This window comes from Haemaphysalis longicornis, unplaced genomic scaffold, assembly GCF_048455015.1.
Source record: "Haemaphysalis longicornis isolate Haplotype H1 unplaced genomic scaffold, Haemaphysalis longicornis Haplotype H1 scaffold_2, whole genome shotgun sequence".
NCBI lineage: Eukaryota > Metazoa > Arthropoda > Arachnida > Ixodida > Ixodidae > Haemaphysalis > Haemaphysalis longicornis.
This window is the reverse complement of record NW_027526295.1, coordinates 142,207,316-142,234,721: the sequence shown is the minus strand read 5'-3', so window position 1 is coordinate 142,234,721 and position 27,406 is coordinate 142,207,316. Positions and strand designations below refer to the sequence as shown.

Here is a 27,406-nt window from a genome sequence, read left to right as displayed (position 1 = left end):
AACTGTGCAGCGCGGTCGCACTAATTGCCATGTGCTGTCGTTATTTATCCCGACAGACGCGGCCGCGGCAGGACTGACCGCATGTGCTTGGAGGTGGACGACCTTTTAGCTGACATTAAGGCGCAGGGGTTGACAGGGGTAATAGCTCGGCTTACTCTCGACTACACAGCACTAAGAAATGCTTGTGCCGAATCAAGCAGGGAAAGCAGGACCCAGACTCGGGTTCTCGTGGAAGCAATAAAACACTCAGGCTCGAGCAGGCGAGCGCGGCCGATGTTCCTCTTTCATCCATCCTGCCAACACATGTTGCCTTGGCCCGCGTCACACATACATTCCACCTTTATTTTGCACATTGCTTACAGCATACTGGTTTGAAGGTAACCCAAATGATGTTTTCCATGTGAATTCGGTGTTTGGTGGCGATTGCAGCGCCATTGTGTGAGTGGCCGCGAAGACATGATGACCGCGCGCATTCGCATTCTGGAAGTACGAACGTTCTTGCACGTGCCCTATAGGAGAAGTAGGAGGAGTAGCACGAGGAGTTTTTTTCCCAAAAAAGGAAAAGAACATGGACCATCCGATAACTTCTATCAGAAACTACTCGATGTATTGTTTCAAATCAGGCAATTTTTGCGCCTAAATGGGAGAGCGGAGAAGCGCTAAGAACTATTTGAACACGGACGAGCTGTCGAGCGCAAGAATACTTCATTCATTGTGATTAAGGGTACAACGACGGACACTTAAAGCTAAATCGCCTTAAGAGGACTCTGTTCCTCTGAGAGCAGGAGTCGTGCTCGCACATTTCAACATGCAAAACGATATAAACTCGTTTTGTGCAGTTTGAAAGATTATACGTTTGTAATATAATATAAAGCAAATTCTGCTAGCACATAAACATCCAGAAAAGCTGCATAAAAACTCTGGGATACACCCATTTGTATGCAATGCCGTATGAATTGATATAGCTTTTAAAATTTCGGTCTTTCGGGGTAATATCAGCAGCTGAAATCAATACCACTCCAAGTCACACCGTAGTTGAAAAATGATAAGCGGTTAGCTGTGGCGATAATATGTCAATACATTTTATTCTTAATTTTAAACACGCTTGAAATAACTGTGAGCTCAGTCGCCAATTAACTTATAAATCCACATTATAGCACTTGGATAAAGCTTGCTAACATATTCGACATGTTTGGTTAGATCAGTATAGGTGGCGCTTGTAGCATTCTTTTCTTTCCTCTCGGCTTGCTAGCCCTCTGCCAACAGCCGTGCATACAAATTTCTATTCGGCTGTTACTTATTGCCGCTGAAAGCAAAGCCTTATTTTCCTGTGTCAAATGCCCACTTACACTGCATGCATTTCCTACTTCGAGGCCGAAAATGGAGGCGTACGTTGCGTCTTTGACAAAAGGTTGTCCTATTTCAGTGATAGTGATAAACAAACCGTACGATTACATTCTCGCTGTCCGATTCTATGTAGGCACCCTGTTACACGTGTCAATGTCGCTGCTATCAACCTAGTCGTCAGCGCTCCCTCTTATCTTCCAAATCACGGTCAAAAGGGCGTTGTCAATTGGGACGCGTTTAATGTCAAGATTATGCAGGTCTTCGTAGCATTCAATTGTTTCGCATTTGTCTGACAGCCTCTCATTCTGAATCTTGAGCTCTTTTCTCTGTTTCACAAGTTCGTTCACCTCTCGTCTAGGGTATTTTATTTCTCCGCTGACCGTTTGCACGTCATTGCAGACGTGGTTGCAGTACGTTGCTGGCATAGTAGTGCACTTTTTCGTGCACTGTCGGCGAACTCTGCTGTGCGTCTTCTTCGCTGCCATGTATGCTGCAGTAGGCCCAAGAGCGCTGCCGTCGCCGCAAAGTGTTCAGCTGCAAGGCGTACGTTTCGTGTAGATGGTACGCCCAGGCTAGCCCGCACCGGCAGTGAACCAGAAATTGCGATGACCACTTTTCCACCGCCTGGCCAGTCAGGATACACAGGAAAAGGAACCTGCGAAAAGCAGCAATCATAATTTGCTGGTCTTCCTCGTGCACATAGGAAACAGTGCTCGGGGACGCTAGTACCATGATAAGCAGTATGAGACCGAAATCAGTCGTTTAATATGTCTAGGGGATACAAATATTGAGTGCGTGCATTGTATGCCTGGAACATTTAACAACGCTTTATCACAGACACTTCCCCCGACAACAAATTAGGCGCAATTCTGATTATGAACTTTGGGATTGGAAGTTAGAGACGACACCGCGCTCGACCATATCCAAATGGTGCTTGACATTCCAAAGCTCATGGGTAGCTTCATCATGCAACCTAACGAAACACGAGCGCATCTCTCAGACTCCTACCACATTTGGCGGTGTGACCTCATAGCAACAACTGTGGCCATCATATGCGTTAAAGCCACAAAGTAGCATACCAACCTATGCTAGAGGGAAATTTGCCGCTGCATTCGCGTGCCATTCTAGGCGCCGCCATAGCGACCAGTGACTTTAAACAAAAATCAACTACAAATGCATTTTTTTTTTCATTTCGCATAAACCTTGTAAGTAACCCTTGACAAAGAAATCTATCTGAAACTTTACTTTCATAGTGGTTCAATACGTTTAAGTAATGTTTTACAACGAAATAGTTGCCTTATTGCAGCCACAGCCTACAGGCAACCTCTTCAGCCTGTTCATAAGCCATGCCAAGGCCAAGTGTAACGTGCCTGCTCGGTACATGACGGAACGCTCGCTGAAGCGCGGGTCGCCTTGACAGTGGCGCCAGATTTCCCTCTAGTATTGTGAAACTCTATGCTCTAAAGAAGCGTTATGTATCCTCTGTTCCGTCCCTATACTCTCACCACAAAGGGACTGCATCCGGTGTGCTAATGTGACAAAGGCCAATAGGCTCACTTTGCTCACTAGAAATTCCGCGTAGCTTGCTTCGCGCAGCGATGGCAACATTACCGTCACTGTCAATATCGACGGCCTCATCTGTGTCGGTATTACGCACAGAATGTTGCAATGCGTAACGGGCGCCGGGGATAGCTGGCTCACGTCCTGTCTGATACAATCCCATTAGTCGCTATATGTCGAAGTCGGCTGCCAAACCTCCCACTGCATCGACCGCTCTATCCAGGATCCGACTGATCCAGTATGTCACGAAAAAGTAACGACGCGGGAAATTCACTGACCATGGCGAGCTCGTAGTGAAATCACACTCGGCACCGTGCAACACAGGACAGGAGCTATTTTTTTCAGTACATTGGTGAAATCTAAGGCTTCGTCTTCGAAGCATGAATCCTTTGAGTTTAGTTATGTTGTGTAGTAGACTGATAAAGCCTTCAGGCGTGCACTGGGCTGACCTTCTCCAAGGATACCAAGCGGGAATTTTGATAGGTATGAAACGCTTACTAGTAGGAGAGAAAACTATCGAAACTGTTGTGTGTACACTTCATATACCCACTACTTTGTCAGCGACGATATTAGACATTCCCGATGAAACAGGAAACACGCGTGGAAGGAATGTTTAGTGTCAGTGTTACGATAGTAAAATTGCGGGGCAGCAACTTCCACTTGTCGTTAATCCCATCCACCGTATGTACGAGCCTTCAAGAATAATTTTCACTGTACTGTCTATATAGAATAGTACCATCCTGCCTTCGTACCTTCTATATATAGAATAGTCACCTCTGTGCGTCATTATCACGCCCAACTACTCGTCAACGTTCCGATAATGGCACACAGTTTACTGTCAGAAGTTCGCATTGCCTACAATTTTTACGGATCACATCCTGGCAGTTTTCTTTTGATCTCACGGTACGTTTCTAGTGTTCGTCTTTCCGCAAAATACAAATACTTACCATAAACATGAAGTTTTAGGCATGTTTATGTCGCCATCGCGCACGAAAGCATTCCCTGTCGTGGTAATCTGCCCAAAAGCTTAAAGACTGTATGATTCCTGTAAATCAAGAAGTACCTAATACCATGGTGGAGATTAAATTTATGCAGCAAAATATTGGTGTTTAAATATTTTAGCTAGAAATATTCAGCACGGGCATGTAATCGAAGAGGTTTATTTGGCTATTGGCCAAGCTAGCAAAACGGCGGAGGTAAACTAAGGGCATGGACACCTAATAAAAATAACTAGTTCTGGCTGAAATACCCTGAGGACATTATAATAACCATTTCACACGCTCAAAACCTGGCCGAGATCGAACCGGAAGAAATATGGTCACTCCTACCGTTGTACAGTTCAAATTAAACTCGTTCATTTACGCAACCTCCAGGCTGTGGGTTAAACAAGTTCCCTTGGCAGTACTTTTTGTTACTGTCGTTTAATTTGCTAATCCGTAAATGGACACACAACCGATTTTTGTGGAGTATACGCCCTCCCTCCCCAATTAAAGGGTATCACAACACACTCTTAAGGGAAATGGTTTACCCTATAAAACCCTAGAACGTTTTAAAGCGGATTTTTTCAATACACCAGCCTTACGTATGTTGCCCATAAGAATTCTCAGAACCATAATAGTGAGCCGTGCGGCAGCACACTTTTAACCGTACGTAAGTTGAAAAGATGTATTTAAAAAGTCATCAACTGAAACAATGATAAAATGCAGCCTTCCTCTTCTTTTATGCGGCTTTTGAATCACGCATTGAAATCCACGTTGTCGTCTGTCTGTCTGTCCGTCCGTCTGTACGCCAAGTGAATCAATCCCTTGCCACCCGGCCAAAAGAATGGCCACTCCTCTCTTGTTCAACATTTGCCCCGCATCAATGCCTCATTCATATTCAGCGCCGTGTTTGTGTTTTCCCTTCCCTGTCTTCGTCTAGGGTGCGCGGTTTTCACCATGACCATTCACCAACTTGCCCAGTTCGCCGCACTCATTCATATTGCTCCAAGGCGCTTGGGCACAAACGGGGACGAAGATTGGGCCAAGTTACAACCTCGCCGCATGAAAGACCACAGGGCTGTGTGCCTGGATTATGCCAGCCATGCTCCTGGGCTTAAAGGAAACGATGAGAAACACGCGAAATAGTGTGGCTCTCTACCGCAGACGAATTTCCTTATTTCCCGTGAACTCCCTCCTGCTCCCCCATGAAGAGTATCTAATTTGTAAACGCCGACGAATACACTACCTTTTGTTCAGCAATCGTAGTAACAATATTAAGATTACTCAGAGGAAAGAAAACGTCTCGCATATTTAGGTCAAAGTAGGTGTACACAATCCAGGGTAGCTGCGATTTTTAATCAGAATACGCGGTTTTTAGCGAATTCAGAAAACAACACGCTAAAAACTGGCTCGAAGACGGGCTAAAAAAGCAAGCACTAAAACAAAACGGGTTGGCCCGATTTATTTCGATCATAACCGAAACAATAGATAAAAAAGTAAAGGCCGTTCCACTGAATGTGAAAGCTGTCGGAAGTGCAAAGCAGTGATTCGCCATAATGAGCTGTAGCTCCGTTATCCGCTCTCTGCTGACGCCCAATGAAATTCAACTTTCCCGCCTTCGCAGTGCTCGCGTGCCCCCTGCCTGAAGATGCGCCAGCGGGAGCTCTGTAGCTTTTGTGCTCGTTTTTCCTCCCTCCCGCATGTGCCGGCGTTTCACTGCCAATTTTTTTCGCTTACTGTCGTAAAAACCAACCCAACGAGCGCTCCTCACTAAATGAACGCGGGCGCTGCCGGTTAATTACCGTATAAACCGGAATATAGGTCGAGTTTTTTTCCAAAAAAATCCGCACAAAAGTCACCCCTCGTCTTATATAGCGGTCTTGGCAGAATGTAAATCATTGTCTGGCAACAATGTGCAAGCGTAGTCCGTCGCCAATCGCCATCGCCATTCGTGTAGGACTGCTCTCTCGCTCTATCAGGCCTTTATTTGATTTCACTTTTCTCTAGTTTTTCGTCTTTTACTCGTCTATTACGCGTGCGTGCGCACATTTCTGAACGTCTCTGTTCCGAGATGAGTGGCCGCAGTCGACGCCAGTTCACCGCGGCGTTAAAGCTGACGGCGATTGAGTCGCCGAGCAGAATGGGAACATGGAGGCGTAACGTCAGTTAGGCGTTTCAGAGAAAAGTGTGCGGTACTGGCGGAGCCAGAAAGCTAAGCTGTGCGCGTGCAACCCCCGAAACCGATCGTTCTGTGGACGTCAAGCGGTGCACCCCGAGTTGGAGAACAAAGTGGCGGACTTCGTCCGGGAACTTCGCTCACGATCGCTCCGGAGGCCATGCGCAGACCGGCTCCGCGAACTGTACAATGAGTGGATAGCCGGGGACAACAAAAAGACCTATACGGGCCGGTTGCGACCGTGTCAAGCTGGGTGTCCTTCTCTGGGCAGTCGCTGCCCGACGACATGGTTACACGAGCGTTCAGGAAGTGCTCCATCAGCAACGCGCCTGATGGCACGGAAGATGACAGTGCGAAGCAGTCATCCTCGGACGACTCTGAGAGTTCGGACGAGTGACTTCGGCAGGCATAGTCAGTGGCAGGCGTCGAAAATAAATATAGACATTGTGAGTGCGCTTCTGTGCCGAATTATTTTTTTTGTCAACTTTTCCCACCTCAAGGTAGGGGGTCGACCTATATACCGGTTCGACCTATAATCCGGTTTTTACGGTACATATATTTTGCCTCAAATGTACCTGCAGTTTTCTTCGCGCTAAACAACGGGGAGATGTATGACAAGCGCCAGCGGTTCACTAGTTTTGAACGCTTATGACTATATAAAACGCTTCGCTTTCGAAGCCTGTGGGTTAGGGCGCGACGACAGCCGCTGCGATGAAACGCAGTGTGGCTTTACTAGGTCCAGCGAGCGAGCTACGACGACAAGGTGAACCCCTAAACTGCCCTGCACTTGAAAACGACGTGCGCTGTCCCAGCATACGGGACACCAGCAGCGCGAACGCGGGAAAATTGAACTGAATTAAGCAAACCTCTATTCCGTTCTTCACGGGAGCGCCAAGACAGTAAGGGAATAGGAATATCCTGAAGGAAAGGGGGGAGGGGCGGGGGAGACAGAAGAAGAGGTTCCTTAACTGGGATTGAAGGAGACCATGGGGATTTTTGTATTTGTACGGCAGCAAGCAGATATGGGGAAATTGTCGTTGCGCATAATGTCATAAAACCCAAAATTGCACTTTTATTATTCATTTACCGCTGCCCTCAAGGTCAAACTAAATGAGAAAACCGGGCTGCAATGCCAGGCACACGCATTGCTGCACGTATCTCGTCCTCAACAACGAGGCTGTGAATGAAATCGCCAGTTGTCTGTGAGTTTCCGAGTCTTGTTTATCGTGTGCGCTCTAGACTTCAGGGGTGAACAGCGCATAATAGTTTCGTGGTTTTGAAGTCACGGTCTGACTTGTATAGCAGTAAAGGGCCCATTCAGCTAAGAAGTAACCTTTGAGTGATAAAGGCGCTGACGCAGGCGCTGTTTTTGTTTCGTGCTTAGTTTTCTGATTTGCGGAACGATGACCCTTCTCAGGCGGTGGAACTTGACGCGAAAAAAGTGCAGGAGAAGACGACATGACGCGTGTGAATGAAGGTACTGGTGGCGAGCTTTGCTATGAGGCTTCCCTGAGTGCTTTCGCTGTACTGCGCATATATATACGCCTATAAAGAGAAGTGCCCGACTCACTGACCCATTTATCGACGAGCACCCAAAACTGCTGGACCAGTGCGGACTTGAAATTCTCGGAGTGCGTTACTTTCATGCAGAACAACTTCAATAAAGCAGGGTTTTTGTAAATTACGCCCGTATTCCAGTAAACTAGGAAAATTGTTTTGCACAAATTAAATTACACCCCAATGCAGTCAAACCGCGAAATTTTGTTTTCACAAATTTGTGGTCATCTCCTTCGCCCGTACAGATATCTAGCTGGCTTTGGCAGATATGTCTAACCCGTACAAATCTCTTGCATGCGTGATAACCCTTTATACCGCGAGCGCCAGCCGCCGATGCTTATGGCCCCTGCCAGCTGGTTTCACAGTTTCGTCCTAACGAACCCTTATTGCGCAAAGCTTGGTTCAAGAGTAAATTGGGTGTTTTAGATGCGTCTGCATCTCATTCACTCGCCTTGTCCCTCCATACGGCGTTGTCCGCACCTCCCCCTACACTATAAAAAAAATAATAGTTAGCGGCGCCCGGTTTCGATCCCACGACCCTCTGGGCGGAACGCGAGGTAAATGGTGCTCTTCCCACTGCGCCACAAAACCGAGACAGAATCGAATGCTACGAACGCGCCTTCTATCCTTGACTCAATCAAACTACGTCAAGATGCTACTGATACAACGCATGATGGGGCAATGATTAACACTTGCAATAAAAGAAAAGAAGCTCCCACTTACAGCAACAATGATGGAGTAAAGGTCGTTGCGACAGCGAAGCCCCAAGCATACCACTTAGAGAGATTGACCAAGGTTGGCCAATAAAACATAATAATAATCATAAAAAATAATAATCATACGCGTTCCCGACACGTTTCACGCGATTTCAGGATCAATCCAACGGAAACACCAAGTGAACCCCACGATTCGTCGCATCTACACAGGGTTCCCCTCGTGGGGAGGTGGGCGCAATTTTTTTACGGAATGCCGAATGTTTGTTCTGCTGATTCATATTGCGAATTTGGTTTTACTGAGTAGTGTTACTCATGCATATACACAGTAAGTTATTTAATTACATAACCCTAACAGACCCCTAAATGGGCGAGAAGGATATTTTCAAATTACACCCCTGACAAAAAAGCTCAAAAGGCGACATAAATGCCCCGCCCAACAGCTAGTCCTATAGAGGCATGAAATTTTGGGATTGCATTCCTTTCGTGCATTACAAGTTCAATATGACTGGACTTCTTAAACCCTCCACCCCTCAGAAAGTAAAACTGCTTAAAATCTTTTCCCGCGGATTCCTGATTCTATATCGAGGGCCCGTTTGGGTATCAAGCTGGTTTTTGCTGATATCGGTAACTCGTACGAATGACTGAGTTCTGTTTTACAGGATTTTGCCTACTCCAAAAAGATTAATCTAGACTTGGGGTGAATTAGATTACTTGTTTGACAGAGTTCTCAATATATGTTACGCACGTTGATACATTCAATAGGTTTTCGCTCAGATATGTTATCCACAGAAATGTCCAAAAGGGTATCGCAGGATTTTGTCCTTAAAATTTGGTGAAAGGCTGAGAGGGATTCAAGAAATTACAAGCCTCACTGTGTGGAAAGTGCCAATATCTATACGAACTGCTGAACCAACAGACTTCAAATTTCGGGAGTGCATTCCTATTGCGGTGAAGGAGCTCCATTACAGAATCGAATCTGCAGACAGCGCAGGCCACAAAAGATGAAGGACTGGGAATGGCGACGGCGAAACGCCCATACATGTGGGCAACCGAAGGGGCATCAGGCAGCCAATACCACTGCTAAAACGATCAAACGTGCCCAGCGTTGCCAGATGCGGCACCAGATTGTGAAGATGTTGTGAAAGCTTGTGGTTGCCTGTGTTGCGGTACCGGTACGTCTGCACCAGACAATATTTGGTGGAAAGTGTGAAACGAATGTGTGACTGATTTAAAGCATGTAAAAAAAAGAGCTCAGAAGACGGTATAAAAAAAACAGACAACACAGGCCTGTGTTCCCTGTTTCTCCCAAAGTTCTGTCTTCTGCGCTGTTTTTTTCTTTTGACGAATGGACGGACTAAAGTTCCCTAGTTTAGTTTGCCCAAGAAAGGCAGATGATTGAGCCGCATAGCTACGTGGCCTGTAATTCAGCGCGTGATGAATATCGCGAGTATCAGAAGATAACTCGCAAAGATAACTCCATGAATTACGTGCCCCGCCGATGAATGCCTTGATAATGCTAAGTTAATAACGCAAAGAAGGATTTTTCCGCCGATTAGAGTACGATAACCTGCTCGAGCTGCAGCATAATTCTCGACTTATCTCTTTGTTCTATAGACTCGTTGTGCAAAGCATTGTTCCCTCCCACCACGTGAGAGGAACTGAAGCGGCGCTTTAATTGCTGCATTAAAATGATGGGGTCACTGCTATCGCCTTATCACCTTATCGCGGCTTTTGTCGAACGTGCATCTCAAAAGTGGCCGAGGAAAGCACTAGCTGCTTGCGTTCCCAGGCTTGCACAAAACCCGAAAGAGCTCCGCTCGTTTTGTTTATTAATGCGTCAGCACTTTTTCCAAAGTATCGCGCGCGCAGCGCGAACCGCGTAACGTCCTGCATTTGAATAAAGAAGCATAAATGGTCAGGTTAACCCGTCTAAGCTTCATAATAGCGTAACTGGACAGGATCGTTTTAAGAAAATATTAAAGAGTAATAAATACAACAACTAAGGAATAATAAAAATGAACCAACCAAATCAAAGACCTTTATCTTATACACCGCCCGCATACAGCGAAAAGAGAAGTGAACCCTGCCCCCCCCCCCCCCCCCCTCTACACAGAAATATACAAACCGAAACACCGATAAAAATATCGCGAGAAAGCACGAGCCGTGCAACGCCTTACATTTGCACAAGAATGCATATTTGGCGAGTTTAACACATTTCAGTGCTGTAATAACGTAAACGGGGAAAATGAGTCGAAAGAAACAAACTTCGAAACGAAAAAATAAAAAACTGTCGAACCATTAAAGTTAAATATAAACCAACAAAATAAAATATGCTTGCCTTAGAAAACCCTCTAGCATGACCAAGACAAAAATAAAAGGCCGTGAAAAAACAAAGTGAAACACGAATAAAAAATCTGCAGATATTCAGAGAATTGTCTGCCAGTGCGTAACATTCTTACGCCGCTTCTCTACAGTGGGGGTTCCTCACACAGCGATTTGGGTATGAATAGAAAAATACTTTGGGGTATTTTACTTTTGAAGTTTATTTTGTTTCTTTTCGCCAACCCTATAAGCTCGCGTGATTATAGCGATCAAGCGCCTTTACTTCGCTAATTATTTATATATTTGCGCAGATGCAAGGTGTAGTGCAGGGATTGTCCGTTTATGCGATTTTTTGTTGATAATTCCAATTTTCTTTTCCGGGCTGCTTTGGTCTTCGTTTTTGGCACGTGTATAAGATGCGTATTGTTAATTTCGTCAGTTCATTTCACAACTTTTTATAGTTCTATTCTCTGTGTTTATTTTGGTTTATGAAAATCTCTTTCGACCAATTATCTCCACCGACGCTGCTTTGATGATTACATGTGTTAATTCCGCCAATTATGCACTTTTGTGCAAATGTAGGGCGTTACACGGTTGGTTTATTTTCGCAATTCTTTTATTTGTAATGCAAATCTCCATTTCCCGGGGTTTCTTAGTTTAGTATTCGTTTTTCGGAGTAGAAGTAAAAGTTGCATATTTTTTTTATTTTAATAGTTCATGTATGTTACACTTTATTTTTTGTATTTTCCTTTGTTGTTTACCAGAATTTGTTCGATAAATTACCTGCGTTTACCTTACTGTAAACACTAAATTTGTTTCTTCCGCCAATTATGCACTTTTGTGGGAAAATGATCCTTATTGTTCGGGGTACTCAGCAAAGAAGGCAACGCATTAAAATATCGCGAAATCGTACCAACCATGTAACGCCCTGCGTTCGGAGAAAAATGCAGTTGGTGAAGTTAGCACATTTAATTGTTATAATACCGCAAATTTACATTGTTTGTCGAAGGGAAAAGAACCTTAAATGAACAAACGCCGCTTCTGAATTTTTTCGCATCACTAGACAATGCTCGGAATTTCTGCACCCTTTTTTCTATCAGCTTTTACGGTTTCATGTTATGGAGCGATTACAAAAAGAAATACCCATTATCTTAATTTTACGGATTTCTTTACTTTCGCCCTAATACTGTTAGTGGTTGGCTCTTTTATAGCAAGAGAAATGCAAATTCACAAGTGGAAAAAACCATTTATTTTTTATTTTGTGAAATCCTCATCACCGGACGACCATGCTTCTCCCGTGCGCAGTAGAAAAGTAACTGCAGAAAGAGAGAGAAAGAGAGAGATAAACGTTTATTAGGGGGAAAAAAGGAGGTGTCTAGGACCATCTCCTAAATATGGTCATGTGCAATTTCATATTTGGCTCGCAGATAACGATTCCGTCGGCCCAACAAATTCCCCGTTCGTCATTTACCGGCGAAAATTATACGTCTGAAATATCTCGCAATGTGGACGCATTCAGTACCTCCAATTTTTTTTTTTGGAAGGTAAACCACCATTTTCATAAGGCCCTCAGCATGGGCCTGTTTGTTGTAGTCCAGTTGTAACTCAGCTTCGAAACCTAATCAAGCGCGTTTACAAAAACCAAGACGAAGAAAATTCTAACGGCATCCTTGCAGAAACTGTGAACAAAAGAACATTAGAAATAGAAGAAAGGTTTTCTAGTGCTCCCGTTAAGGTTCATAAGCAGCCCTTTTGTTATGCCAGTTTAATTATGACTCGAAATCAGTCCTGCATGTGTCTCTCGTCACTGAATATGCCTTTGAAATGCTTTCAGGGTTCTGTTACCCTATCGCTGTAAATATACAGTTATTTATGGTGACACCTACGGCAAGAAAAGCAGGATGTTTGCATGTGCCTGGATTTTAGTATTATGGTGCATTGAATCATTATGAAAAAATGTTATTTGAGCCACAGTAAACAAGCGACCAACCACCACAGTGCGAAGGTTTTTTGTAACTTGACCCGCAGTGGCTCATCGGCTTTCACCATTACATGTCTTTTTTCTTGGTCTTGCCACAACCGAGCGACACGGCAAATCTTGATGGAGTACTTCGACGACAGTAGGGTTGCGTCGCTTGTCGCTGGCGCCGGTCTCTTGTATCCTCAAATGTCGCAATCCACTGTAATGCTTGCGGCATTGGGTATACGCTTCTTTGTCCAGATGAGATGCAAGCTTCCGCCATTTCTTTTCATTCAGCTTCCTCTACAAATACTGCCGCTCTTTTCTGGTATAGAACATGCGACTAAGGGCGTAAGAAGAATATAACAATTTTGGCCGGGCGAAGCTCAAATCGATCTCGAATGTGTTCTGGGCCGTACGCGTACACGGTAAAATAGCGCGGAATGCGTCACAGCTATGTCTATCAGTGGATTTCACAAATAGATCACCAACAAGATGGAAGATTACTTGTCAGTTGTTCCTAGAACGACATATTTTGATAGCGTCTTTACTTATGCAGTCCCGCAAGGAAGATCACATACATGCATACGTTGTGAGGAAAACGCACAGGTTTTTTTGCTATTTAGTGGTGACTAGGAATTGCCGCAGTGCCGATAACCAGACGAGGGCGCGTAGAAACAGGACAAAGAAACACATATTCTTGAATAAACACAGCACACATTAAAATACAGAAGACTACAAAAGGGCTTACATCCGGGAGCCAACTCAAAGTTCCGTCACACGTACATAGCACCGAGAAATACCAGTTCTAAAGAAAGTACAAAGAGAAGCCCCCACCAATTGTTCAGCGCGATGCGGTGGTCTCCTCAGGGCGCCGTATGTATGACCGAAGATGCGATGGGAGGTGCGACGTGGCGACTATGATGGCGCTGCGCGTTCCGGAACGTCGACGACGAAGACGCGACCTTGTCCTTGTAGACGATCGTCTGCTCGGCGCCCGCTCACCACCGGACGCCAGGTTGCAGCAGGCAATAGGCATGAGGCAACCATCAACTGCCAGTAGACTACGGGCAGCCATGGCGACCGGTCGTCCAAGCGCGGGTCACGCCAAAGTTGCGCCTTCCCGAATCAGGAGCCACGCACAGGCCGCAGGATGTCAAGGCACCCTCTCGATCTCGGGTCAAGGCACCCTCTCGATCTCGATGAGCTTCGATGAGCTCGATGAGCTTCGATTAGCTCGATGAGCTTCGATGAAGTCGATGAGCTTCGAGTCCTCCACCTGGACGTCGCGCTCCTGGAGCCTGCTCCGTACACTTCTCCAGGCGTTCTCCCCTTCCAGCTGCGCCTCCCCTGCTTTTTTCTTGTGGCCGCCTCTCAACTGCCCACGTCCTCCCCTCGTGTGGCTTTCCGCTTATTTTTCCTCGGCGCACGCCCTCTGAGGGCAGTCCCGCAGCCTGCCACTCTGTGGGCATGTTCCCGCCATGTTGTCGTCGTCTTCATCAAAGTCAGTGCCTCACCTCCTAACGTATAACACCAGCTCTGCACAAGAAAATGTGACGCGTATGCGTCTACAATGTCAATAAAAAGAAAGCGCACTCTGATTACGAACCAACGCACCCGATTCACAGCGGATGACAAATGCGCACTTCATATATTTGAAGGAAAATCGGACATAGGCGTCATTCGGAAATACGATAAAAGATAGCATCAGGTGCAGATGTCCTGCCACAATGCTTCCCCCCAGATGTAGTTTGTTTAGGACATCCAACCTGCCAGTTTTGTGCGCGTAACACCCGCAGGGTATACCACGTCTGCTGATGGCGCAATCCATTGTGCCCTCGTTGTTAGGAGAGGCATGAATGAATTTCGTAGCGCAGTGACTCATTCTGCCGTACTGTTGAGAAACTAGAGTTTCGCGTAACGGGGAGCCCTGGCGAAAACAGGAAGGAAAACGGAGCAGCCAGCAGCAACTTCCTCCGCGGAAACGCTAATAACCCTCTGCCTACTGCGCGATCCTTCGGCTCTTACGGGTCACGAGCCCAAGGGGACCACACGAACGAATGCACACAAATGCGCGCGCAAATTCGAGGGCTTTGTAAAGACGAAACTCATAGGTGGGAAAAAATGAAACCAACGAAACAAACTGCATGCGAACGTGCGGCTGTATCCACAAACTTAGACGCTATATGGGACGCGTGGACAGACGGCTTGTCCGGCGATGTATAGAGACCATAAAAGCCGACTGCGTACCGGGATGCGGCTGGCCGCTTCCGTGGACCGGAAGTAGGCCGGCCCTTTATTCGAGGACCACTTCCGGAGGATGTTCCGCACGGGACATAAACGGTGCCTTGCACCCGGCTCTCGAGTTCGCAAAGAAGAGTGCTGATAAACTGGTGAGCATGGCAACTACACAAAATATGGCAGTATGAGGCATCCCGTGCGTGTGGCGTATTGTGTGCTTTTGCGTGCACTTCCAAGCTACAAAAAAATGGTTGGCCTGTATACGTTATTCGCTTACGTTCTACTCGATCAAAAGCCACCGGTGGTAGCACGCGTTCTTTTTTTTTTTTTTTTTTGAAGTTCTGTAAAAGGTGTTTTAACGCGCTAACTTTCCTAGGTTGGTATGGCCTTAGACATAAGGGCTTCCGTCCAAATTACTAGCAATGTGCTATATAGGGCCTGAAACCTTTTAATGCGAAAGTAATAAATTCCGCGTTAGGCTAATCCGGTATATGGCATAGACGTGAACGAGTTATTGGTACTGAAAATGGCCGAGTGCGCGAGGAGATTACAATTAAGAAAAGAAAATTATGCTAATTTGGGACAGGGATTCCACCCCGGGGCCTACGTAATGATAGTCGAGCCTGCATTTCCTACACCATGGTTGATCATTGGATATAGCTGACTAGAGGGGAACCTAGTGAATGCGTTAAGGCCTTCGATCTGACGTGTGTTGGAGGCATACAGTTAGGAGGATGAGGAGATATTTCAGCGTGCTAATTACGGATGTAACAAAGCACGTTTACGCTAACAAAGGATATGTGCGGCTATAACGTTGCAAAACAAGAAAACGAGAGATCAGACGGAAACAACACAAAGAGAAAAGTATCATGGCCGCGGTATTTAGAGGACACAATCGCACCTTTGGGCCCGTTTCTGCTTCCGATAGGCAAGGCTGCAGAGGCATTTTGGTCATTGGACCAAAGGTGCCAACAATTGATCCTCCCGGGAGCGGAAGCATTGTAGCAGAAGAGCAGGCGGAGTACTGCCCAACCCTGCAAATGAAAATCACTTTTAGTCTAGACAATTCCAGTCCATTACAATGGACTCTGAAGCATCTACCTCATCGGTGCGGTTAAATGCGGTCACCTGTGGAAGTACTCCTCCGAATCAGGTGCGAAGTACTTAAACATTCCGCACTGCGAGCAAAGAGCCAGGCGCTCGGTGCAGCTAGAACTTCCTACCCCGCAAGCATTACGACGTGGAGATTACCCACCAGACGTATATCCCTCTCGTGACGAAAACACTGTCGCAGCAGATATCACGGCCGACTTGCCATTCGACATAGAGGATCGCATTGCTTGACATAAAATGTTATGCTTTCACACTCACACTGGCATACCAGATCAGAACATTGGCGCCGTCAGTCTATTATGAATTTACAAAGTGGCAGCAGTTCGTCCTTTCTGGGTTTTTTTTTTGCCATTATAGTGATTTCGGGATTGCTTAATATAGTTGGGAGAACGAAAAGGGGACGACGTTACAAACGACGACGCAGGAGTGGGGAGCACGCGGTCTGGCTGGGCGCCGTCGTTGCCGCTATGTAAATACTGTAAATAAATCACTCATCATCCTTAACCATCGTTCGTCTCATTTGCTCTGCCAACATGTAACATGGTGTTTCCAGCCATGCCCCGTATACGAATAAACAATCAAACGAGCAATGGGACTGAAAAGGGGGAATGCTATGCAAAATATTTAGAAGACAAAGAATCTATGCCTTGGGGATAATGAACGCTAAGTAAAAAAATGACGAGGACGGAACAAAACTTCACCTGCCGCAGTCGCTCAGTGGCTAAGGCGTTGCGCTGCTGAGCACGAGGTCGCGGGCTCGATTCCCGGCCGCGGCGGCCGCTTTTGTGATGGAGGCGACAAGCAAGAACGTCCGTGTGTACGACATTTCGGCGCATGTTTAAGCTCCCCAGGTTGTCAAAATTAACCCGAAGCCCTCCACAACGGCGCGCCTCGTCGCCTGCGTTGCATCCGCGCGTTAAACCTTTCAATCAATCAACAATACCTGCTTTACAGAAAGAGAGGCAATGCAGAGAAAAAGAAAAAAAAATGAAACGAGAAAACAAAACGAAAAGGCTTTAAAAGAACAAATAAAGAAGCGGCAACACAAAAGAAGCTTCACTAATCTCTTCAAAATTACAAAAGGCAATAAGATGGGACTCTTTATGGTCTTTAGGGACTATTATTACGCTCATTTTTGTTGTCGAAGAATACAGGACAGATTGGCGCAGTCGACAGAGCCGAAACGAGGCGTTGTTCGAAGCTGTGTTCGTGATTGAGGCATAGTACCGCTACATCCGGCGCTTGTTCGCGAAGCTAATCTCCCGGAGGAGGAAAACCGCGTGTTTTGGAAACCGCCACCAAAGCACATTTGACCAACTATAACCATGCACCTAGAGCTAAACAGACGCGAGGTCTTTCCACTGAACGTGTTGCGTTGAGCACAAGACGCGTGCGGGACCGGCAGCATGCCTTTCAAGTGCATAAATAAGCTCCACAGCATACACCGCTTCGAGGAAACCCCGCTCCCTCTCCAACCAATGCGGCTGCATCCTTGTTCCGCCCGCAGGTGAATCAGAAAGGGAGGCCGCAGGTGTTCGTTCAATGGCGGTATCCATCTCGATGCCGCTTTCACCGTAGTCGGGGCCCCGGCCGCCCCCCGAACGAGAAACTCACCGAACGAAAGTGTCCGCTACACGGCGTCGTGCCAGCAGCTGCGAGGCGTTCCTGACAACACCCTCTCGCTCAGAAACGCCACGCGTCCGCCCTTAAACATCGTCCACTCGTGCAATATTTCATCGCATCAAACGTGCTCAGTAATACTATACACAGCTGCTGTCTTTAGCAAACCACACTTACATCCCCTCGTCGTCGGCCCAAGGGTGACGTAGTTGAGATACTTTTATTCTAGTGGGTGTGTTTCCTACTTGTGAAGGGCACGGCGGCCGGCATTGACATAGGCCCCGTTGATACGAGCAAGCGAGGCACGCCCGCCCTGCAGCCTTCGATCAAACATGACACTGGAGCTTCGTTTCGGGGTTACCAGAGCGTTCTCCCGGCTTTGTTTGTTGTGCCTGTAGCTCGCGGCCTTGGTTTCGAAGCACGCCTTGATGCTGTTTTGTCGCGACGTGTCTCACGTCGGCTTTATTTTTAATGTCATCTGAGAAGGTGTTCTAAACCTCGCTGAAGAACAGAAGCCTCTATTAAAGGCCATGAAAGCAAAATAAAACTTTGTTCAATTTTGGAGGATTAGCCTGCGGTATATCAGTAATCTCCACCCCAGAAAGCAAAGAAGTTTTTCAAGCGTAAAACGCGAGACAAAAAACTTTCGAATTTCGCGCTGCAGTATGGGTAGAGGTAAAGTGTTTTGGGCCAGCAATAATACATTGATATCAGTGCGTTAGCCGCACGTCAGCATTCGAGTGATGCGATCAAACGGGACTAGAGGCTCCATTGCAATTGTCGAGTTATGCTTCTTGGCGGTGGCTTAGCTCAATGGCCTCGAATAGCACAAGCAATATTCTGCGACGTCATAGAGAAATCACTGTAAAGTGTCTGGGGTCACCAGTTCTTCCGGTTTTTTTTTCTCTGTTATCTAGATTATTTGTTAGCATATTTGGATAAAATTGGTACCACTGTTATCGTGACAAAGCAGCGTCTTTAATCAACCAAACGTGTATTTTGTCTTCATGGCCTGCTGAAGGCAAAAGTGAGTGGTGGAGGCTATTCACTTGTTTAGAAGGCTGGCTTCTCTAGTCAAACGTGAAATTCTCTACGTCTCCGGTGGTCTTATGAAATACGATTCTGCAGCAGAAGCACGTCTCATTTGTTGGACGTTACATACAGAGAAAACAAATGAGATCTAGACGGGCGTCGAAGTAATGCTACAGTTGGGGCCCCACGGCTCCGCTCATGAAAACCAACGCGCTTTGCTGCATAACATACTGTTTGCCTTGAAATGGGTGTACAAAATCCAGTCACGGGATCGACAAGAACGCAGGCTCCAACGGGCACCAGGTGACAGCTGCGAGGTTTGAAGGTCCAACGACTGGTTCATGATATTAGCTGGGAGCCATAAGTAACGTGTGTCCGCGTTGCGACTGGCTTTGCTATAAATTGGTGCAGTTTTTTTTTAAGCGAAGCTTTCTTTGCCTTTCGCATGGCGACCGTTCACACCATAATGCACTGCACGAAAGCCAACTTTCTCTGAGCACGATGCTGATCGGGGGAAAGTGAAAGATGGTTGAACCGTCTCTGTCGTTAGACAAAAGGGGGACGATGATGATGACAGAGGGTGAAGTGAGAGATGGTTGATCCACAACGATCAATGTCCGAACCGCCAACGATCAAAGCCCAAGCCCCAACGACCAAAGTCCGAACCACAAGCGCTCAAAGTCCGAATTCAGAATAAAACGAACGAGTCCTTCACGAGATTCGACATTGATTAGACTCTGTTGGCGGCGGAACAAAGCGTCGCATTCCAACCATATCAGTCGTTTAGAAAGGGGCGTTAAACTTTTATTCTCACTTACCCTTTCCCGAGGGCGTCGAGGATCGGAATACCAAATTTTTTGCTACATCTTAAGGTATGCTGCTCGGGCATCACGCAAAGTAATTTTCGAGTCCGGCCGGTTATACATCTGCAAACCGAACGGACTGAAACTCAGAGTGTAACAGCAGAAAACAGAAACGAAGCACGTCGTGCGAAAACTCGGCGCATCTGCCCAGTCATATCATTTCAATAGTGCCTCGATATCGCATGTTATTGCCTTAATATCCCCGTTATTTATTGCAACTCGATTACGTCATGGCTGCGGTTACGAAGCGTTACTATTCCGAATAATACATACCTATGCCGTGATATGGCGTCATTTATACTACTAATTAGAAAGGTGTTACACGGGCGATATACAGGGGATGAGTAATTATCCGCCATTCAGAGCAGTTAACACTCACCAGGCGAGTTCATTGTTCTTCAGTGATAGAGTTATTCATGGTAGTGAAAACGGGGTTCTTGGGAGGCCCGCCTTAAAGGAGCCATGAAGAGAAAACACAACTTTGGTTCATTCGAAAGATTGACTCGTTAGAACCATAACGACACCACTTATAACGCAAACTTCACTCAAATAAGCTACATAATTAGGAAAAAAGGAAATGACCATGCGACCCACCAGCTCATTTTCCGCAGCAGAATCTATGATGTCACTCGAGGATGCTCTGCGATTGGCGGAGGCCGGCAAAAGCAAACGCATGTTAGGCAGGGCTTACAGTTTCCATAGCGAACTAAATGCCCGTGAAACATACTGCACATTCTTTTTATGACAAAGAATGGTGGAGTAAACGGTTGAAGTTCCGAACGAACACGCAAGCGTGTATGCCAATGCGTACGAAACTACCGCCAGCCGAACTCGACATCTCGCCGTCGCCACCGTCGCGCAGACGAATTTTCGGGTTCAAGGCTCTTCGGGGCCAACGAACCGTCCCAGCACGCAGAGCCGCGACCTTGCTTGGTATCGTAATCCTTTCACAGGAGGTTGGCCGTCGTATCGCCAACCAGCAAAGATAAAAATAGAAACAAGGGGAGTAAGGAACACAGAGCAGCAACGAGATAGTGCCACTCGGCGCACAGGTTTCGGTATGGAGGTCGTGTTGGCGTGCTGCTGTCGTTACGAGCTCGTTTACAGTTTACAACCACTGAAAACTTCAGTTTGTTCGAGTACTTTACAATGAAATTTCGTTGTTGTGTTTTGAAATGCCCATGTAGTACGGGCAAATCGTCGAGGGAGTGCGACATCCCCGCCGGTGAGATCTCCTTTCATGTGCTGCCCAACGACGAACCTCGGCGAAGCAAGTGGCTACGTTTTGTGACCTTTGCAAACGGAGGAGAAAGAGAGCTAAAGGAAGTACGAGTGTGCTCGCTTCATTTCCGAGGAAGTGATTACGGCAGGGACCCGGACATGCCGGCGCTCGTCGCCGACTTCGTCAAATAGCTGTCAAAGCGCTCTGACCTTGGGGAAAAAAATTGCCGTACACACCGCGCATTGACGCTCGAATCTTTCTGGTCGGAGCAGATAGCTCGAGCGAACGGCTTTCCATACACGACACCGGCCAACTGGAATAAGCAATACTGCTACTGAAATTGAAAATACGACACATACGTACCAGTCTGTATTCGTCCGTCGCGACGGGGCTGACGAGGCAGCGGTGCCGACGGCTGGGCGTTCGTCTGTTGTGGCTATCGCGGAATGGTCGCTTTCCCGTCCACCGCGTATCCAACAACTCTTGCCGCTCCTGCACTTATAAGCATTGGGCGTTCAAGTGGTGTGAGGTTGTTAAATGCAAGCCCGAGCTCCTCGGCGAGAGTTTTGTTCTCCGGATCAGGCGATTCCATGACTAGGGCTGCGGGTGCGCTAGGTTTTACTAGTATTTTTAAATGGCCGCCGTATCGGTCGACTCCCGCGTGTGGGTCCTATATGGAGTCGACATACTAAGTATCTGTTTCATGGACCGGCTCGTATGACGCCATTTTTCACGTGACGAAATGTGCAATTTTAGCGGGAGATTTAAAATTTTGGCTTAAATTGCCTTATTTCTCAGTGAATAAACCATCATTTGCTTCCGGGAAAGCGCTTGGGGTACTACGAAACACCTAATCTTTCGAATAAAACAAACTTTTGTTTTCTCTTCATGGCTCCTTTAATCTCCTAGCTATGTTGGTTGTTCTCCACCGCTCTTTGCATTGATGCAACTAATACGACGAAGCGTTATGCCGACTTTTTTATCGCATTTTTAAGCGTTATGAGCTCTATAGAACCCGGTGGGTGTCACTACGGGGATGGAAACGCCATGAAGCGAGTAGGTTCCTTTGAGAAGGCTTCCCGTTGCGTTGGTAGTATGGAGAAGTGTGATCTTTTCTGTTGGCGCCGCGAAGTCCATGTATGTATGGACCACCTTTCGGTGCATTGTAAGGCCATTGGGACAGCGGTAAGATGCCTTGAGGAAGGATGGGAGGAAGCAAGGAAACAAAGAAAGAAAGAAAGAAAGAAAGAAAGAAAGAAAGAAAGAACGAAAGAAAGAAAGAAAGAAAGAAAGAAAGAAAGAAAAGAAAGACTTTGAGATGGCTTCATTAATGGCCGAAACTACCCGACGTCCCCAAGCGCTACAGCTGAGCGTGTTAAATACCCGACGGCAAAAAGAGTAGAGATAAGACCGCGTACAGGCCTTGATTTTTCTTCAAGGTATAAGGAAGAAAGGAAGGAAGAAAGGGGAAAGGTGGAGAGAAAGAAAAAAAGGAAGGAAGGAAGAATGAAATAAACAAAGAAACAAGGAAAGAACAAACGAAAGAAAGGAGTAAAGGAAAGAAGAAATGATAAACGAATGAGGAAATCAATGAATGAATGAATGAATGAATGAATGAATGAATGAATGAATGAATGAATGAATGAATGAGACAGAAATAAATAAAGAAATTTAATCAGGATATAGTCTAGTTCGCTATCATTCACGTGGGCCTGGGTAAAAGGTGCAAAAATGAGAGAGCAGAACACAGCAGGTGAAAGGTACGAACTGAGCGTAGAGAGGTTTAATTACCAGCTTTAGGGCGCTTTACCTTCGAGATTCATTATTATCACAAGACCCTTTCGTGTCATAAAAGTCTTCTGTTCAAGTTCATCGTACGCAGGAAGCGCATAAGCGCCTTTGTCGCCTTGTGGACTTATGGCGAAGGAGGTCAGTAACGCAAGATCTCCTCCTAAGAGAATGACCGCCAAAAGTGCACGCCTCAGATAGCTGACGGAAGCTTCTGTCTTTGAAATAAAAAATTCTGTCCTTCGCATAAAATGTGCCCAATGGTCTACGGCGCACCGCAAATATTTCAAGCCTCACTTGCTGCTATTCTGATCACGTAAGAGCAGGCATTCGGGAATGCCTCCGCAGCTAGAGACGGCAAAGAAGGGTTGCATCAAATCGCGGGAACCTGAGAGAAAGGAGGCTGTGAAGTTGCGCTGCAGGAGATACGTGCACTGGGAAATTCTTGGATAGTTTATTTAGAGAGTTTTGTCTCCCGGGCAGGTATGCGGAGAGCTCTAGCTGCTTCACTTCTATTTGCATTGTTTCCTCTGTGAGATGAGCCGAACCGGTGACAGTGTCTGCACTTTTGTTGCGGACAGCGCCACGGTGACTGGGAAGCCACTTCAAGGTGATGACAGGATTTACTTAGGCAGCAGGGTCGTACAGCACTGTTATTTTGATCAAGAGATGTTGATCAAGAGGGCTGGCTGGGACAGCCCTCTTCGTATCTTCGAAGCTCTGGTTTCGTATCGCAGAGGGTAGCCCATCTTTGGCCTGAGTTTTGCTCAATGCTGAGAAGAGCACTACGGAGGGGCGTAAGATCTGTGACCTTGGAAGTGGTGGGATGGAATATCATGAATTTAGTAGACAGACATAACCGTAGTATAACGACAAAGCTGGATATCTTACTAAAATTTTGGGCTACAACGCTGCTGGGATTGGACGTATAGATGTGTTTATTCCTTGGTCCAGGTGTTGTGTTGCGTTGAAGATATCTTGTCTGATGTGGTTGTATCAATTTGGGTGGGGCTGTGTTGACAAACGAGTAGAGTGAGAATCGGTTTACCTGAAGAAGTTCTCTTTAGCCGGCTAGTCGGTGTGTGGCTGATTTGGGCATTGGCATAGGCAGTTCCGATGCTGAGAACCTTGACTTGGCTGGCACATGGGATTCATGGAGTGAGCTTCGTTGGTGTCTGCACTAGCGCGTACAGCAGCTGATTTCTCACTGTTGTGGTGAGACTTAAGCACAATGATCGACATGTGACGCGAGTTCACTGCGACAAACTCCGCCGATGGCGACCACCCTTTATGGACTCGAATAAAATGCAAAAAAGCCCAAGTAGTTTTTTATATTACTGGCAACAGTGTATATGCCGTGCTCTGAGCTTTTATGAGTGCGTTTCGTGCTGGGAATAGTGCGCCTAAAAAAGTGATTCCTCTTTCAGCATCTTTTCGACCATTCGGTATCGCCGTCTCTAACGATACACTTGCATGCACGCAGGAAGGCCTTCAGCAGTCTTTGCGGGCATTCATCCAGGATAACTTATGGCGCAAACAACAGGAATTTATATGAACAATGAAATTAATTAACGACATTTTTTTCACGGCTGATATAGTGTCAAACCATTTCGCAAAACACTGTGAATTCCCCGTGTTCCTTCGTGAGCGACCACGAAGAATGTATTGTGTGGTCTCTCTGTTCGTTGCTTTGGAACTGACGTTGCGCTGTGCGCATCGAGGAGCAATTAAATTAAAGACTACATCATTTTACCTGCCCCATGAAGGTTAAAAAATAAAATTCTGCACACCACGAAAGTTAACGAAAAGCTGCTCCTGGTTACAAGAAACAAATTCAAATGAAAGAACACGTGGGGGTCCTCGTGAGGCCACACAAGTCCCTGTAAATTCTTAATGGGTTCACATGCATACAAATGCATTTAAAATCGCCTCGTTTCAGTTAAGTATTACACGAAGGGTATGAACACAGGCTAAGCAGTCTAGAACAACTGTGCGACCAATTTCAAGAACAGTGCGGGAGAAAGGCCAGACGGCAAGCCACTATCATTTATCATCTTCCTCAGCCCGTTTTATGTGTACTGCAGCACGGAGGACTTTACCATTGACCTTCAACTGCTCCCATCCTCCGATCTTTGAATACATCCTTTGATCCGCCACGGTAGCTTAATGGCTAATGCGTTGTGTTGCTAAGCCCAGGGATGTGGGTTCGGCGCCGGTGTGCGATGTGCACTTTTCTGATGGCCTCGAAAAGAGAAAACGCCCGTGTGCTGGAGATTTCGGCAAACGCTAAAGATCCCCAGGATGTCAAAATTATTCCGGAGCCCCCACTACGCCGCGCCTCACCACCTGTGCAGCGTCGCGCCCTACATCACATATCCAATAAATCAATTCATTCTTTCCCACCCAATTTTCTTATCTCATCCCTCCACCGACAAATCACTCTTCTCCACTTCTAGTTCCGTCCTTCCGTAGCCACTACGTTGCCCTGGGGCCCACCAGCAACTACGATAACTACTGATTACTCGTTCCTGCCTCCCTGGGCTCATTTTTAAACACGATAGTCGCTCTTGCGCTACTTAAACCCAGAAATTTTGGTCTGTCTGTCTGTCTGTCTGTCTGTCTGTCTGTCTGTCTGTCTGTCTGTCTGTCTGTCTGTCTGTCTGTCTGTCTGTCTGTCTGTCTGTCTGTCTGTGACTCGATTCAGCTACCCGGCTGCAGTGAAACGAAGTCTGCGCAATAGTCTTAAACACTCACAGCCAAATCTAAACGTCTAAGTGCGGTTTATATGTTCACACTTGTCAACATTGTTGAACAAGAACACGATGTTACGCAAATATAAGACAGAAAATAATGCACAGGGTATATTTACAGTGTTCCATTAAAAAATTCATGTATGCTTGAATAAATTTCCTGCCTGGTGTTGAGAACAGTCACTGCAGCAATGATAACAGCAAAACATAGTACACCCGACCACCGGTTGTCTAAAGCGAGCGAAGTCGCCAGTCATTTAGTTTAAAGCGCTTCCACAGCGTCTTGCGTCCACGCAAACAGGGCCCTGTGTTACATACGTCAAGCTTCTACTCGCAATGTAGTGTACCATGAATTGAAAAATACAGCGCGACTTGGACAACGACACAAAGCAAGCGTAAAGAATCTCGAAAATTCTCTATTGTACTGTGGCCCAATGACCTTTCAGTGCCACGGTAGCTTACTACTTGTACTTTTCTCCGCTGCCTTCAACCGAACTTGAAACAGCACTCCTTAAAGTGTATTTTTTCGGTTACATTTTGCATGTAAGGAAACACTTCACTTCGTTCAAACGCCTGTTTGCTTCGCCATATCGGCATGCCTTGTGAAAAATTGCTATATTGGGTGGGGCTTCACGCCAAATCTTAGGGGTCGGATCCGTGTTTTTATTGTCGAAATATTATCGCACATGGCAATAGAAATTGCCGCGATATAATGAATGCATAGATTTCACAAAACGAAAATACCGAACATTATGTGTGTACATTTCTCTGCAAATTTGGTCCGTGTAGTGAAAAAAGAAATACGCACGAAGTGTACATGAAACTGTACTCTAGAAATACCGAAGTTCCAAAGCTGTTCTTTGTTTTTTGTATCCAGCGGTGCACATTTGACCGAAACAGCTGATAGACACAGCCTCTTACTTTACATCGTTCAATTTTTTGAGTCCCTGAGCCTCGCTCTCTCTCCCTCCTGCGCTACGACTTCCTGCCTGCATGAGGAGCAAACTCAAAACCAGCGTGGGGATCGCAAAATCCACAAATCCGTACAGCAGCCTGCGCAAATACCGCTTCCTCGTGGCGACGTCGCTGCTGCGGGGCGCTCGCAAAAGTTACGAGTTCTTTGTTCTGAACCGACCATTGTGCTGCATCGTTATTTTTGTCCCTATTTATATCCTTGCAAAACCACAGCTCAAGCGAGAAAAAAAAAAGGAGGGAGCAAAAAAGGCAGCTGTTTGGACGGTAGCTGAGGGTAAAAGTCGCTCCTAAGGCCGTAGCAACAGGTGCTTGTTCCGCAGCGAGCACGTTTGCTCAGCGGCCTGCATCAAGGCGCCTGTGTCCTTTACACGCATCGCCGTGATGCGCCCTCATCGCGCGAAGGCCTCAACACTGACTCCTCCCGGTTTGTCGCTCTCAGACGCTCCAGTTCTCTGCAAACCTCCCAGAAAACCCAAGAGAGAAGAAGAAAATCGTGCGATATTGTGACGTGCCTACAGGGGAACAATATTTCGGCTGTCTGTGCATGTGCAAGGTTCCTGTGCTTTGAAGAAAACTTCGGCCCACCTGTCGCTGAAAATTATTGCTTAGACCGCTACCTCAACATCCATAGATCGTCGTACTCCTTCATTTGTGTTCGTGTACCTTTCGATCTACCAAGTATACGAAAGAGAAGTTCTAATACAAGCTATCACATCAACAAAGTCTACAAGCCCCGTCGGAGATCGTGATTGCTGTGGGAATCGTCCGGGTCTGACAGCGTGCAATAAGACGACAAACTTAGGACACACAATTAGACGTCTTGCCTACGTTCGGAAATAACCCGAACTCAGTGACACGTCCCCGTCGAAGAAAGCATGCCGTGAATTTGTGGCTCGTTGTTTTCCATGGACAAAGCTTTCTTTGTCGTGCGCGTGAGTCAGTGATATTGCACGAAAAGAACTCATGACGTGTCACCGTTTGGTGTGGGCGTGAACATGACATTTAAGCAGTGACGTCAAAACCAGAATATCGCCGAGTGGTACATGCTTACCTCTTTTGCGTGACTTAATCCGCTGATTTATTGTGAACTGACGTAGTACAAACACCAAGGTCACCAGATAAATCCATACAGCCATCGCATCGAATTTTCCAGTGCACATGTCTCCTGGCAGTCGACAGGACAA

The 27,406-nt window shown here is 46.4% G+C and overlaps 1 protein-coding gene and 1 long non-coding RNA gene across 6 annotated transcripts in view; one reads left to right on the top strand and one right to left on the bottom strand.

Annotated features, from left to right (window-relative positions):
- The window catches only part of Epac (Exchange protein directly activated by cAMP), an 841,204-nt gene that overhangs the window by 435,462 nt on the left and 378,336 nt on the right, over positions 1-27,406 (top strand). The gene's annotated exons all lie outside the window — the stretch shown is intronic.
- On the bottom strand, positions 586-27,406 carry LOC144169276 (uncharacterized). 4 transcript variants are annotated; one of them, XR_013322410.1, is made up of 4 exons: positions 27,274-27,406; positions 15,761-15,893; positions 13,456-14,157; positions 586-2,002 (listed from the first exon to the last, which is right to left on the bottom strand). It is a non-coding gene; the product is annotated as an uncharacterized LOC144169276 (long non-coding RNA). The 4 variants fall into 4 exon arrangements; XR_013322409.1 differs by lacking the exon at positions 13,456-14,157; XR_013322411.1 differs by lacking the exon at positions 15,761-15,893 and having other exon boundaries at positions 27,274-27,401.